The sequence below is a fragment of the Phyllobates terribilis genome, unplaced genomic scaffold (genome assembly GCF_046119375.1).
Source record: "Phyllobates terribilis strain yellow unplaced genomic scaffold, ASM4611937v1 Scaffold_1__5_contigs__length_1240528914, whole genome shotgun sequence".
NCBI lineage: Eukaryota > Metazoa > Chordata > Amphibia > Anura > Dendrobatidae > Phyllobates > Phyllobates terribilis.
Window position 1 is genome coordinate 812,749,958 of NW_027362761.1, and position 12,621 is coordinate 812,762,578.

Here is a 12,621-nt window from a genome sequence, read left to right on the forward strand (position 1 = left end):
TCGCTCACTGTTCAGCCGCAAATATCTCTATTTAAAAAGTGTGGTATACCCCAGTAAACAATAACTGTGGTTTTGCCATCCTACGGTAAAAAATCTCTATTATTCAGCTTTTGGTAGTTTTTTCCGTAAAGAAAAACAGTAGTGTCTCCTGACTGTTGTGACACAAAAATATATCTGTTGAAAATAGTCTTGTGTGGGCCCGACATCCCAGTGTGGTTTCGCAGTTCCACGGGTCAAATAGCTGTACTATCCAGTTGTGGGCCTTTGGTATCTAAAAAAAAGCAGTTTGAGTGTGTCGCTCATTGTTCAGCCGCAAATATCTCTATTTAAAAAAGTGTGGTATACCCCAGTAAACAATAACTGTGGTTTTGCCATCCCACGGTAAAAAATCTATATTATTCAGCTTTTGGTAGTTTTTTCCGTACAGAAAAACAGTGGTGTCTCCTGACTGTTGTGACACAAAAATATATCTGTTGAAAATAGTCTTGTGTAGGCCCGACATCCCAGTGTGGTTTCGCAGTTCCACGGATCAAATCGCTGTACTATCCAGTTTTGGGCCTTTGGTATCTAAAAAAAAGCAGTTTGAGTGTGTCGCTCACTGTTCAGCCGCAAATATCTCTATTTAAAAAAGTGTGGTATACCCCAGTAAACAATAACTGTGGTTTTGCCATCCCACGGTAAAAAATCTCTATTATTCAGCTTTTGGTAGTTTTTTCCGTAAAGAAAAACAGTAGTGTCTCCTGACTTTTGTGACACAAAAATATATCTGTTGAAAATAGTCTTGTGTAGGCCCGACATCCCAGTGTGGTTTCGCAGTTCCACGGGTCAAATCGCTGTACTATCCAGTTTGAGTGTGTCGCTCACTGTTCAGCCGCAAATATTTCTATTTAAAAAAGTGTGGTATACCCCAGTAAACAATAACTGTGGTTTTGCCATCCCACGGTAAAAAATCTCTATTATTCAGCTTTTGGTATTTTTTTCCGTAAAGAAAAACAGTAGTGTCTCCTGACTGTTGTGACACAAAAATATATCTGTTGAAAATAGTCTTGTGTAGGCCCAACATCCCAGTGTGGTTTCGCAGTTCCATGGGTCAAATCGCTGTACTATCCAGTTTTGGGCCTTTGGTATCTAAAAAAAAAGCAGTTTGAGTGTGTCGCTCACTGTTCAGACGCAAATATCTCTATTTAAAAAAGTGTGGTATACCCCAGTAAACAATAACTGTGGTTTTGCCATCCCACGGTAAAAAATCTCTATTATTCAGCTTTTGGTAGTTTTTTCCGTAAAGAAAAACAGTAGTGTCTCCTGACTGTTGTGACACAAAAATATATCTGTTGAAAATAGTCTTGTGTAGGCCCGACATCCCAGTGTGGTTTCGCAGTTCCACGGGTCAAATCGCTGTACTATCCAGTTTTGGGCCTTAAGTATCTAAAAAAAAAGCAGTTTGAGTGTGTCGCTCACTGTTCAGCCGCAAATATTTCTATTTAAAAAAGTGTGGTATACCCCAGTAACCAATAACTGTGGTTTTGCCATCCCACGGTAAAAAATCTCTATTATTCAGCTTTTGGTATTTTTTTCCGTAAAGAAAAACAGTAGTGTTTCCTGACTGTTGTGACACAAAAATATATCTGTTGAAAATAGTCTTGTGTAGGCCCAACATCCCAGTGTGGTTTCGCAGTTCCATGGGTCAAATCGCTGTACTATCCAGTTTTGGGCCTTTGGTATCTAAAAAAAAAGCAGTTTGAGTGTGTCGCTCACTGTTCAGCCGCAAATATCTCTATTTAAAAAAGTGTGGTATACCCCAGTAAACAATAACTGTGTTTTGCCATCCCACGGTAAAAAATCTCTATTATTCAGCTTTTGGTAGTTTTTTCCGTAAAGAAAAACAGTAGTGTCTCCTGACTGTTGTGACACAAAAATATATCTGTTGAAAATAGTCTTGTGTAGGCCCGACATCCCAGTGTGGATTCGCAGTTCCACGGGTCAAATCGCTGTACTATCCAGTTTTGGGCCTTTGGTATCTAAAAAAAAAGCAGTTTGAGTGTGTTGCTCACTGTTCAGCCGCAAATATCTCTATTTAAAAAAGTGTGGTATACCCCAGTAAACAATAACTGTGGTTTTGCCATCCCACGGTAAAAAATCTCTATTATTCAGCTTTTGGTAGTTTTTTCGTCTCCTGACTGTTGTGACACAAAAATATATCTGTTGAAAATAGTCTTGTGTAGGCCCGACATCCCAGTGTGGTTTCGCAGTTCCACGGGTCAAATCGCTGTACTATCCAGTTTTGGGTCTTTGGTATCTAAAAAAAAAAGCAGTTTGAGTGTGTAGCTCACTGTTCAGCCGCAAATATCTCTATTTAAAAAAGTGTGGTATACCCCAGTAAACAATAACTGTGTTTTGCCATCCCACGGTAAAAAATCTCTATTATTCAGCTTTTGGTAGCTTTTTCCGTAAAGAAAAACAGTAGTGTCTCCTGACTGTTGTGACACAAAAATATATCTGTTGAAAATAGTCTTGTGTAGGCCCGACATCCCAGTGTGGTTTCGCAGTTCCACGGGTCAAATCGCTGTACTATCCAGTTTTGGGCCTTTGGTATCTAAAAAAAAAGCAGTTTGAGTGTGTCGCTTACTGTTCAGCCGCAAATATCTCTATTTAAAAAAGTGTGGTATACCCCAGTAAACAATAACTGTGGTTTTGCCATCCCACGGTAAAAAATCTCTATTATTCAGCTTTTGGTAGTTTTTTCCGTAAAGAAAAACAGTAGTGTCTCCTGACTGTTGTGACACAAAAATATATCTGTTGAAAATAGTCTTGTGTAGGCCCGACATCCCAGTGTGGTTTCGCAGTTCCACGGGTCAAATCGCTGTACTATCCAGTTTTGGGCCTTTGGTATCTAAAAAAAAAGCAGTTTGAGTGTGTCGCTCACTGTTCAGCCGCAAATATCTCTATTTAAAAAAGTGTGGTATACCCCAGTAAACAATAACTGTGGTTTTGCCATCCTACGGTAAAAAATCTCTATTATTCAGCTTTTGGTAGTTTTTTCCGTAAAGAAAAACAGTAGTGTCTCCTGACTGTTGTGACACAAAAATATATCTGTTGAAAATAGTCTTGTGTGGGCCCGACATCCCAGTGTGGTTTCGCAGTTCCACTGGTCAAATAGCTGTACTATCCAGTTGTGGGCCTTTGGTATCTAAAAAAAAGCAGTTTGAGTGTGTCGCTCATTGTTCAGCCGCAAATATCTCTATTTAAAAAAGTGTGGTATACCCCAGTAAACAATAACTGTGGTTTTGCCATCCCACGGTAAAAAATCTCTATTATTCAGCTTTTGGTAGTTTTTTCCGTAAAGAAAAACAGTGGTGTCTCCTGACTGTTGTGACACAAAAATATATCTGTTGAAAATAGTCTTGTGTAGGCCCGACATCCCAGTGTGGTTTCGCAGTTCCACGGATCAAATCGCTGTACTATCCAGTTTTGGGCCTTTGGTATCTAAAAAAAAAGCAGTTTGAGTGTGTCGCTCACTGTTCAGCCGCAAATATCTCTATTTAAAAAAGTGTGGTATACCCCAGTAAACAATAACTGTGGTTTTGCCATCCCACGGTAAAAAATCTCTATTATTCAGCTTTTGGTAGTTTTTTCCGTAAACAAAAACAGTAGTGTCTCCTGACTGTTGTGACACAAAAATATATCTGTTGAAAATAGTCTTGTGTAGGCCCGACATCCCAGTGTGGTTTCGCAGTTCCACGGGTCAAATCGCTGTACTATCCAGTTTGAGTGTGTCGCTCACTGTTCAGCCGCAAATATTTCTATTTAAAAAAGTGTGGTATACCCCAGTAAACAATAACTGTGGTTTTGCCATCCCACGGTAAAAAATCTCTATTATTCAGCTTTTGGTATTTTTTTCCGTAAAGAAAAACAGTAGTGTCTCCTGACTGTTGTGACACAAAAATTTATCTGTTGAAAATAGTCTTGTGTAGGCCCAACATCCCATTGTGGTTTCGCAGTTCCATGGGTCAAATCGCTGTACTATCCAGTTTTGGGCCTTTGGTATCTAAAAAAAAAGCAGTTTGAGTGTGTCTCTCACTGTTCAGCCGCAAATATTTCTATTTAAAAAAGTGTGGTATACCCCAGTAAACAATAACTGTGGTTTTGCCATCCCACGGTAAAAAATATCTATTATTCAGCTTTTGGTAGTTTTTTCCGTAAAGAAAAACAGTAGTGTCTCCTGACTGTTGTGACACAAAAATATATCTGTTGAAAATAGTCTTGTGTAGGCCCGACATCCCAGTGTGGTTTCGCAGTTCCACGGGTCAAATCGCTGTACTATCCAGTTTTGGGCCTTTGGTATCTAAAAAAAAAGCAGTTTGAGTGTGTCGCTCACTGTTCAGCCGCAAATATCTCTATTTAAAAAAGTGTGGTATACCCCAGTAAACAATAACTGTGGTTTTGCCATCCCACGGTAAAAAATCTCTATTATTCAGCTTTTGGTAGTTTTTTCCGTAAAGAAAAACAGTAGTGTCTCCTGACTGTTGTGACACAAAAATATATCTGTTGAAAATAGTCTTGTGTAGGCCCGACATCCCAGTGTGGTTTCGCAGTTCCACGGGTCAAATCGCTGTACTATCCAGTTTTGGGCCTTTGGTATCTAAAAAAAAAAGCAGTTTGAGTGTGTCGCTCACTGTTCAGCCGCAAATATCTCTATTTAAAAAAGTGTGGTATACCCCAGTAAACAATAACTGTGGTTTTGCCATCCCACGGTAAAAAATCTCTATTATTCAGCTTTTGGTAGTTTTTTCCGTAAAGAAAAACAGTAGTGTCTCCTGACTGTTGTGACACAAAAATATATCTGTTGAAAATAGTCTTGTGTAGGCCCGACATCCCAGTGTGGTTTCGCAGTTCCACGGGTCAAATCGCTGTACTATCCAGTTTGAGTGTGTCGCTCACTGTTCAGCCGCAAATATTTCTATTTAAAAAAGTGTGGTATACCCCAGTAAACAGTAACTGTGGTTTTGCCATCCCACGGTAAAAAATCTCTATTATTCAGCTTTTGGTATTTTTTACCGTAAAGAAAAACAGTAGTGTCTCCTGACTGTTGTGACACAAAAATATATCTGTTGAAAATAGTCTTGTGTAGGCCCAACATCCCAGTGTGGTTTCGCAGTTCCATGGGTCAAATCGCTGTACTATCCAGTTTTGGGCCTTTGGTATCTAAAAAAAAAGCAGTTTGAGTGTGTCGCTCACTGTTCAGCCGCAAATATTTCTATTTAAAAAAGTGTGGTATACCCCAGTAAACAATAACTGTGGTTTTGCCATCCAACGGTAAAAAATATCTATTATTCAGCTTTTGGTAGTTTTTTCCGTAAAGAAAAACAGTAGTGTCTCCTGACTGTTGTGACACAAAAATATATCTGTTGAAAATAGCCTTGTGTAGGCCCGACATCCCAGTGTGGTTTCGCAGTTCCACGGGTCAATTCGTTGTACTATCCAGTTTTGGGCCCTTGGTATAAAAAAAAAAAAGCAGCTTGAGTGTGTCGCTCACTGTTCAGCCGCAAATATCTCTATTTAAAAAAGTGTGGTATACCCCAGTAAACAATAACTGTGGTTTTGCCATCCCACGGTAAAAAATCTCTATTATTCAGCTTTTGGTAGTTTTTTCCGTAAAGAAAAACAGTAGTGTCTCCTGACTGTTGTGACACAAAAATATATCTGTTGAAAATAGTCTTGTGTAGGCCCGACATCCCAGTGTGGTTTCGCAGTTCCATGGGTCAAATCGCTGTACTATCCAGTTTTGGGCCTTTGGTATCTAAAAAAAAAAGCAGTTTGAGTGTGTCGCTCACTGTTCAGCCGCAAATATCTCTATTTAAAAAAGTGTGGTATACCCCAGTAAACAATAACTGTGGTTTTGCCATCCCACGGTAAAAAATCTCTATTATTCAGCTTTTGGTAGTTTTTTCCGTAAAGAAAAACAGTAGTGTTTCCTGACTGTTGTGACACAAAAATATATCTGTTGAAAATAGTCTTGTGTAGGCCCGACATCCCAGTGTGGTTTCGCAGTTCCACGGGTCAAATCGCTGTACTATCCAGTTTTGGGTCTTTGGTATCTAAAAAAAAAGCAGTTTGAGTGTGTAGCTCACTGTTCAGCCGCAAATATCTCTATTTAAAAAAGTGTGGTATACCCCAGTAAACAATAACTGTGTTTTGCCATCCCACGGTAAAAAAATCTCTATTATTCAGCTTTTGGTATTTTTTTCCGTAAAGAAAAACAGTAGTGTCTCCTGACTGTTGTGACACAAAAATATATCTGTTGAAAATAGTCTTGTGTAGGCCCGACATCCCAGTGTGGTTTCGCAGTTCCACGGGTCAAATCGCTGTACTATCCCGTTTTGGGCCTTTGGTATCTAAAAAAAAAAGCAGTTTGAGTGTGTCGCTCACTGTTCAGCCGCAAATATCTCTATTTAAAAAAGTGTGGTATACCCCAGTAAACAATAACTGTGGTTTTGCCATCCCACGGTAAAAAATCTCTATTATTCAGCTTTTGGTAGTTTTTTCCGTAAAGAAAAACAGTAGTGTCTCCTGACTGTTGTGACACAAAAATATATCTGTTGAAAATAGTCTTGTGTAGGCCCGACATCCCAGTGTGGTTTCGCAGTTCCACGGGTCAAATCGCTGTACTATCCAGTTTTGGGCCTTTGGTATCTAAAAAAAAAAGCAGTTTGAGTGTGTCGCTCACTGTTCAGCCGCAAATATCTCTATTTAAAAAAGTGTGGTATACCCCAGTAAACAATAACTGTGGTTTTGCCATCCCACGGTAAAAAATCTCTATTATTCAGCTTTTGGTAGTTTTTTCCGTAAAGAAAAACAGTAGTGTCTCCTGACTGTTGTGACACAAAAATATATCTGTTGAAAATAGTCTTGTGTAGGCCCGACATCCCAGTGTGGTTTCGCAGTTCCACGGGTCAAATCGCTGTACTATCCAGTTTTGGGCCTTTGGTATCTAAAAAAAAAGCAGTTTGAGTGTGTCGCTCACTGTTCAGCCGCAAATATCTCTATTTAAAAAAGTGTGGTATACCCCAGTAAACAATAACTGTGGTTTTGCCATCCCACGGTAAAAAATCTCTATTATTCAGCTTTTGGTAGTTTTTTCCGTAAAGAAAAACAGTAGTGTCTGATGACTGTTGTGACACAAAAATATATCTGTTGAAAATAGTCTTGTGTAGGCCCGACATCCCAGTGTGGTTTCGCAGTTCCACGGGTCAAATCGCTGTACTATCCAGTTTTGGGCCTTTGGTATCTAAAAAAAAAGCAGTTTGAGTGTGTCGCTCACTGTTCAGCCGCAAATATCTCTATTTAAAAAAGTGTGGTATACCCCAGTAAACAATAACTGTGGTTTTGCCATCCCACGGTAAAAAATCTCTATTATTCAGCTTTTGGTAGTTTTTCCGTAAAGAAAAACAGTAGTGTCTCCTGACTGTTGTGACACAAAAATATATCTGTTGAAAATAGTCTTGTGTAGGCCCGACATCCCAGTGGGGTTTCGCAGTTCCACGGGTCAAATTGTTGTACTATCCAGTTTTGGGCCCTTGGTATAAAAAAAAAAAGCAGCTTGAGTGTGTCGCTCACTGTTCAGCCGCAAATATCTCTATTTAAAAAAGTGTGGTATACCCCAGTAAACAATAACTGTGGTTTTGCCATCCCACGGTAAAAAATCTCTATTATTCAGCTTTTGGTAGTTTTTTCCGTAAAGAAAAACAGTAGTGTCTCCTGACTGTTGTGACACAAAAATATATCTGTTGAAAATAGTCTTGTGTAGGCCCGACATCCCAGTGTGGTTTCGCAGTTCCATGGGTCAAATCGCTGTACTATCCAGTTTTGGGCCTTTGGTATCTAAAAAAAAAAGCAGTTTGAGTGTGTCGCTCACTGTTCAGCCGCAAATATCTCTATTTAAAAAAGTGTGGTATACCCCAGTAAACAATAACTGTGGTTTTGCCATCCCACGGTAAAAAATCTCTATTATTCAGCTTTTGGTAGTTTTTTCCGTAAAGAAAAACAGTAGTGTCTCCTGACTGTTGTGACACATAAATATATCTGTTGAAAATAGTCTTGTGTAGGCCCGACATCCCAGTGTGGTTTCGCAGTTCCACGGGTCAAATCGCTGTACTATCCAGTTTTGGGTCTTTGGTATCTAAAAAAAAAGCAGTTTGAGTGTGTAGCTCACTGTTCAGCCGCAAATATCTCTATTTAAAAAAGTGTGGTATACCCCAGTAAACAATAACTGTGTTTTGCCATCCCACGGTAAAAAATCTCTATTATTCAGCTTTTGGTAGTTTTTTCCGTAAAGAAAAACAGTAGTGTCTCCTGACTGTTGTGACACAAAAATATATCTGTTGAAAATAGTCTTGTGTAGGCCCGACATCCCAGTGTGGTTTCGCAGTTCCACGGGTCAAATCGCTGTACTATCCAGTTTTGGGCCTTTGGTATCTAAAAAAAAAGCAGTTTGAGTGTGTCGCTCACTGTTCAGCCGCAAATATCTCTATTTAAAAAAGTGTGGTATACCCCAGTAAACAATAACTGTGGTTTTGCCATCCCACGGTAAAAAATCTCTATTATTCAGCTTTTGGTAGTTTTTCCGTAAAGAAAAACAGTAGTGTCTCCTGACTGTTGTGACACAAAAATATATCTGTTGAAAATAGTCTTGTGTAGGCCCGACATCCCAGTGGGGTTTCGCAGTTCCACGGGTCAAATTGTTGTACTATCCAGTTTTGGGCCCTTGGTATAAAAAAAAAAAAGCAGCTTGAGTGTGTCGCTCACTGTTCAGCCGCAAATATCTCTATTTAAAAAAGTGTGGTATACCCCAGTAAACAATAACTGTGGTTTTGCCATCCCACGGTAAAAAATCTCTATTATTCAGCTTTTGGTAGTTTTTTCCGTAAAGAAAAACAGTAGTGTCTCCTGACTGTTGTGACACAAAAATATATCTGTTGAAAATAGTCTTGTGTAGGCCCGACATCCCAGTGTGGTTTCGCAGTTCCATGGGTCAAATCGCTGTACTATCCAGTTTTGGGCCTTTGGTATCTAAAAAAAAAAGCAGTTTGAGTGTGTCGCTCACTGTTCAGCCGCAAATATCTCTATTTAAAAAAGTGTGGTATACCCCAGTAAACAATAACTGTGGTTTTGCCATCCCACGGTAAAAAATCTCTATTATTCAGCTTTTGGTAGTTTTTTCCGTAAAGAAAAACAGTAGTGTCTCCTGACTGTTGTGACACAAAAATATATCTGTTGAAAATAGTCTTGTGTAGGCCCGACATCCCAGTGTGGTTTCGCAGTTCCACGGGTCAAATCGCTGTACTATCCAGTTTTGGGTCTTTGGTATCTAAAAAAAAAGCAGTTTGAGTGTGTAGCTCACTGTTCAGCCGCAAATATCTCTATTTAAAAAAGTGTGGTATACCCCAGTAAACAATAACTGTGTTTTGCCATCCCACGGTAAAAAATCTCTATTATTCAGCTTTTGGTAGTTTTTTCCGTAAAGAAAAACAGTAGTGTCTCCTGACTGTTGTGACACAAAAATATATCTGTTGAAAATAGTCTTGTGTAGGCCCGACATCCCAGTGTGGTTTCGCAGTTCCACGGGTCAAATCGCTGTACTATCCAGTTTTGGGCCTTTGGTATCTAAAAAAAAAGCAGTTTGAGTGTGTCGCTCACTGTTCAGCCGCAAATATCTCTATTTAAAAAAGTGTGGTATACCCCAGTAAACAATAACTGTGGTTTTGCCATCCCATGGTAAAAAATCTCTATTATTCAGCTTTTGGTAGTTTTTTCCGTAAAGAAAAACAGTAGTGTCTCCTGACTGTTGTGACACAAAAATATATCTGTTGAAAATAGTCTTGTGTAGGCCCGACATCCCAGTGTGGTTTCGCAGTTCCACGGGTCAAATCGCTGTACTATCCAGTTTTGGGCCTTTGGTATCTAAAAAAAAAAGCAGTTTGAGTGTGTCGCTCACTGTTCAGCCGCAAATATCTCTATTTAAAAAAGTGTGGTATACCCCAGTAAACAATAACTGTGGTTTTGCCATCCCACGGTAAAAAATCTCTATTATTCAGCTTTTGGTAGTTTTTTCCGTAAAGAAAAACAGTAGTGTCTCCTGACTGTTGTGACACAAAAATATATCTGTTGAAAATAGTCTTGTGTAGGCCCGACATCCCAGTGTGGTTTCGCAGTTCCACGGGTCAAATCGCTGTACTATCCAGTTTTGGGCCTTTGGTATCTAAAAAAAAAGCAGTTTGAGTGTGTCGCTCACTGTTCAGCCGCAAATATCTCTATTTAAAAAAGTGTGGTATACCCCAGTAAACAATAACTGTGGTTTTGCCATCCCACGGTAAAAAATCTCTATTATTCAGCTTTTGGTAGTTTTTTCCGTAAAGAAAAACAGTAGTGTCTCCTGACTGTTGTGACACAAAAATATATCTGTTGAAAATAGTCTTGTGTAGGCCTGACATCCCAGTGTGGTTTCGCAGTTCCACGGGTCAAATCGCTGTACTATCCAGTTTTGGGCCTTTGGTATCTAAAAAAAAAGCAGTTTGAGTGTGTCGCTCACTGTTCAGCCGCAAATATCTCTATTTAAAAAAGTGTGGTATACCCCAGTAAACAATAACTGTGGTTTTGCCATCCCACGGTAAAAAATCTCTATTATTCAGCTTTTGGTAGTTTTTCCGTAAAGAAAAACAGTAGTGTCTCCTGACTGTTGTGACACAAAAATATATCTGTTGAAAATAGTCTTGTGTAGGCCCGACATCCCAGTGGGGTTTCGCAGTTCCACGGGTCAAATCGCTGTACTATCCAGTTTTGGGCCTTTGGTATCTAAAAAAAAAAGCAGTTTGAGTGTGTCGCTCACTGTTCAGCCGCAAATATCTCTATTTAAAAAAGTGTGGTATACCCCAGTAAACAATAACTGTGGTTTTGCCATCCCACGGTAAAAAATCTCTATTATTCAGCTTTTGGTAGTTTTTTCCGTAAAGAAAAACAGTAGTGTCTCCTGACTGTTGTGACACAAAAATATATCTGTTGAAAATAGTCTTGTGTAGGCCCGACATCCCAGTGTGGTTTCGCAGTTCCACGGGTCAAATCGCTGTACTATCCAGTTTGAGTGTGTCGCTCACTGTTCAGCCGCAAATATTTCTATTTAAAAAAGTGTGGTATACCCCAGTAAACAATAACTGTGGTTTTGCCATCCCACGGTAGAAAATCTCTATTATTCAGCTTTTGGTATTTTTTTCCGTAAAGAAAAACAGTAGTGTCTCCTGACTGTTGTGACACAAAAATATACCTGTTGAAAATAGTCTTGTGTAGGCCCAACATCCCAGTGTGGTTTCGCAGTTCCATGGGTCAAATCGCTGTACTATCCAGTTTTGGGCCTTTGGTATCTAAAAAAAAAGCAGTTTGAGTGTGTCGCTCACTGTTCAGCCGCAAATATCTCTATTTAAAAAAGTGTGGTTTACCCCAGTAAACAATAACTGTGGTTTTGCCATCCCACGGTAAAAAATCTCTATTATTCAGCTTTTGGTAGTTTTTTCCGTAAAGAAAAACAGTAGTGTCTCCTGACTGTTGTGACACAAAAATATATCTGTTGAAAATAGTCTTGTGTAGGCCCGACATCCCAGTGTGGTTTCGCAGTTCCACGGGTCAAATCGCTGTACTATCCAGTTTTGGGCCTTAAGTATCTAAAAAAAAAGCAGTCTGAGTGTGTCGCTCACTGTTCAGCCGCAAATATTTCTATTTAAAAAAGTGTGGTATACCCCAGTAACCAATAACTGTGGTTTTGCCATCCCACGGTAAAAAATCTCTATTATTCAGCTTTTGGTATTTTTTTCCGTAAAGAAAAACAGTAGTGTTTCCTGACTGTTGTGACACAAAAATATATCTGTTGAAAATAGTCTTGTGTAGGCCCAACATCCCAGTGTGGTTTCGCAGTTCCATGGGTCAAATCGCTGTACTATCCAGTTTTGGGCCTTTGGTATCTAAAAAAAAAGCAGTTTGAGTGTGTCGCTCACTGTTCAGCCGCAAATATCTCTATTTAAAAAAGTGTGGTATACCCCAGTAAACAATAACTGTGTTTTGCCATCCCACGGTAAAAAATCTCTATTATTCAGCTTTTGGTAGTTTTTTCCGTAAAGAAAAACAGTAGTGTCTCCTGACTGTTGTGACACAAAAATATATCTGTTGAAAATAGTCTTGTGTAGGCCCGACATCCCAGTGTGGATTCGCAGTTCCACGGGTCAAATCGCTGTACTATCCAGTTTTGGGCCTTTGGTATCTAAAAAAAAAGCAGTTTGAGTGTGTTGCTCACTGTTCAGCCGCAAATATCTCTATTTAAAAAAGTGTGGTATACCCCAGTAAACAATAACTGTGGTTTTGCCATCCCACGGTAAAAAATCTCTATTATTCAGCTTTTGGTAGTTTTTTCGTCTCCTGACTGTTGTGACACAAAAATATATCTGTTGAAAATAGTCTTGTGTAGGCCCGACATCCCAGTGTGGTTTCGCAGTTCCACGGGTCAAATCGCTGTACTATCCAGTTTTGGGCCTCTGGTATCTAAAAAAAAAGCAGTTTGAGTGTGTCGCTTACTGTTCAGCC